General features: G+C 52.8%; 1 pseudogene; it reads right to left on the bottom strand.

Annotated features, from left to right (window-relative positions):
• Nucleotides 1-224: 224 nt before the first annotated feature.
• LOC109378167 (myeloid cell surface antigen CD33-like) lies at nucleotides 225-1,113 on the bottom strand (annotated as a pseudogene).
• Between the last annotated feature and the right edge of the window lie 2,251 nt (nucleotides 1,114-3,364).

Raw genomic sequence — 3,364 nt, forward strand, 5'->3', positions numbered from 1 at the left:
AAAAGGATATGGCAGCCTCAACATCCATGGCGACAGATGGGTGGGCACTGGGCCTTTACCCCCAGGAGCCATGGACACAGGTAAGGGTATTCCTTTCCTGGTGGACTATCAGGACCCCAATTTTAAGCCCTGACCCAACTCTGTCCTGGCTCTACCCCTCAGGGACCCAGGCGTCCTGGCCCAGCTCTCGTAGGTGACAATGAGCTAGATGGTTCTCTCCACGGTCACACCATCTGACAGGTGAGGTTGCTGCCGTAGTCCTGGGGCTGAGGGGTGAGGGTGATCACAGAGGAGAAGTGGGTCCTGGGGCCCAGGGAGGTGAGGGCAGCTGAGGTCCAGGAGAAGATGGGGGGCTGTGCCCCGCTCACAGGCTCAGAGCACAGAGCAGGTCAGGTTCCTGGGGAGGCCGGACTCCAGGGTGCCCAGGATGAGGATGTGGGGCCTGTGGGTCAGGGCTGGTGAGGAGAGGAGGTTAGTGCACCTTGATGTGTTGTCAGCCTGCCCCCAGGGTCTTGTCATGGCTGTCCCCACCCCAGCCTCAAGAGGAGCAAAACCACCTTCATTTTTCTATTTCTGGCACCCCACACCCTGGGGCCTTTCCTTGGGCCCCTACTATCCCTGTCACCTTCAGAGAAAGCATCTCCTCTAAACATGAGTAGTTCATGAAGGGTTTCTCCATTTGAAAGAAGTGTGTCCCACTGTCCTTCATATTGCCATCTCTGATGGTCAGGGAACCATTGTTGGTCTGAAGATCCTTGAGGAGAAAGAACTGGCCCTGTGTCTTCTCCTGCAGCTTCTGTTTTGGTTTGTTTGTGGCCACTAGAGGATAATTGTTCATATCCACCCCTTTCCAGAATGAGAACAGGTGGAAGAGTCCAGAGGAAACATGGGGGTAGAAAAATGTGCATGGTACAAGGACACACAGGCCCTTCTGTACTGTCACAGACTCCTGTAGTTCTAACCTGTACCTCAGATTCCAAGCTGGGGGTCCTGGGAGAGGAAAAAACTCAGCCTGGAGCTCCCTGGCCTCCCCTAAGTGGGGTCGTCTCTCTGCTCAGCCCACTCACCTCCCCACAGCACGAGCAGCAGCAGCAGCAGCAGCCTCAGCGACATGCCTTCCTCATGCCCTGGGACAACCTGCCTTCTAGGGCCCCTCAGAGAGAAGGGAAAACTGCAGATAAAGGAGGGCAGAAAAAGCTTAGACAGGAAGCCTGTGGTGAGAACAAAAGGCAAAAGCCAGGAAGAGGGGACTTTAGACTTACAGAAAGTCAGTTGTGATTGACTTTGATATCATTTCTGCACTGGGCAAATGAACCCTGAGGCTCAGAGGAAGCGAGGGCCTTTCCCCAAGTAAAGCTGCAAGGGAGGACAAGGGCACCCGAGTCCTGCCTCCTGGGCTCGTGCAGTCACCTGCACTGGAAAAGCAGGTCCCTGAGCCATGGCCTTGGGACCTTCATGGAGGTGACCTGCTAGGGATGGGTCTTAGGATAGTCTATATGGGCACCAGGAGTGGAAAAGGGTCTAGATGAGGTAAGAGAAGCACCACACACCTTCACTCATTTCATTCACTCCCTTATTCATTTGCAAACTCACATAAAAAATATTTGAATCAGCCCTGATACTCAACTAGTTCAAGCAATGGGGAAGACAGACAAGCTGATGGGCTTGAGCTTTATCTGAAGGCAATGGGGAGCCATGGAAGGTTCTTGAGCAAGAAAGGGGCACAGTGATAGAAGTATCCACACGGTCCCTCCGAGGCCAGTTAGGAAAGAGCTGGAGGGGAAATGCAAGAGGCCAAGAGGCCAGAGAGGAAATTTGTGATTTGGGGGGAAAGGGAGAGCCAAACCTGCATGCTGATGGAGGGAAGGCTTGAGATGGAAGACACTTCGGGAACTGAAATTTGAAGGGAGGTGTGGTGGGTGGGGGAGGGAGGCATCGACAGTGACTCCCCAAGCCCTGACTCTAGTAAAAAGGGAATGAAAATGCCATCACCAAGAACAAAACAAACATGCATGGCTGGGCTGGGAAGAAGGTCATAGGGAAGACACCAGAGTTGGCCCACGGAGCTCTTTCCTGGGGAGCCTTGGCTACTTGTCACTTCAGAGATAGTGTCATATATTGGGAACTATATTTCACATAATACTTCTCAATCTGAAAGTATTCCCTTTTCTGCACCTTGGAGAATCTGATGCTCAGAGAGCAACAACGTGTTCCTGGTTTCCCAAGGAGGTGGAATTGGCCCTAGGTTCTCTCTTTCAGCTTTTGATAGAGCCTGTGGCCAGAGGAGGATTCTGGTGTCTGTTGGCCCACCTCCAAGATCTGAAGGAGGGAGTCTAGTGGGCTAAAGTCAGGCCAGATTATCCATGGGTTGGACTGGAGAATGGGATAGGACACACAGGCAGGCCTTTTATTGCTGTCACTGGCTGAAGGTTACAGATTGTACCTGCACCATCCTCCAGGGGCCAACACAGCCAACAGAGTCTCTGACTGCAGCCCCACCCAGAAACCTCTTGCTTAGATCCTCTGCTGCCCTCGAAGTTGTGGTCACAGCAGCTGCAGCATCTCTGGGCTGCAAAGGACCATGTAGATTCACTTGATACTATCTGATTGGCCTCTTCCAGCCTGGAGGTGGGGGCGACTGCTGGGTGGTAAGACAACTGAGGACTCTTTCTGGATGGAAACGTATGGTTTCTGCCCCGAACTTCTCCCTTCAACAGGGAACACCCCTTTCTCCCTTGGGCCACTGCAGGGGAAGTGAAAGCTGATCTCTTCTCCACCTGGACCACAGCAGGGTGGACTCTTCCTTCCTCCTATACCCTGAAACCCTGCCTCTCACCTCCTAAAGACCAACACCCACTTCTCTCAAGAGAGATTGGAGTTTAAGTGTCTATTTTCCCCCAGACAGATTTCTTGGAGCTCCTCTCATGGGCACAGAGCAACGGGATTCCAAGACTCTCCTGGCATGGAATGCTCTCCACATAGCACCTATCCCAGGGTTGGAGCACCCCAGAGGCCTCAGGAAGCATTGGGTGAACTCTCGAATTCATCTGCAGAGGGAGACCCTATAGGTAGAGTCTGGGACTGAGCATGGAGCCCTCACTGCAGTGCCAGACAGGCGAGCAGTTTGGGTGTAGGGTGAGACAACTTATGACTGGGTCTTAACCCCTCCTCACAGTTCCTGTGAGCCAACCACACAAGTATACAAAATATCCCTCCCCGTCTTCTTTACAGCTCCTCCAGCTTCCACAATTCCTCTCCTCCATGGGTGACCACCTAATTTCCCTCTCCTTATTTATCTCCCTCTTGTAGCCTGTAGGTCTCCCATTGGCAGTGATCTATTTCGGAGGTTACATCTCAGGTTTCC

This window comes from Hipposideros armiger, unplaced genomic scaffold (genome assembly GCF_001890085.2).
Source record: "Hipposideros armiger isolate ML-2016 unplaced genomic scaffold, ASM189008v1 scaffold_1781, whole genome shotgun sequence".
Taxonomy (NCBI): Eukaryota; Metazoa; Chordata; class Mammalia; order Chiroptera; family Hipposideridae; genus Hipposideros; species Hipposideros armiger.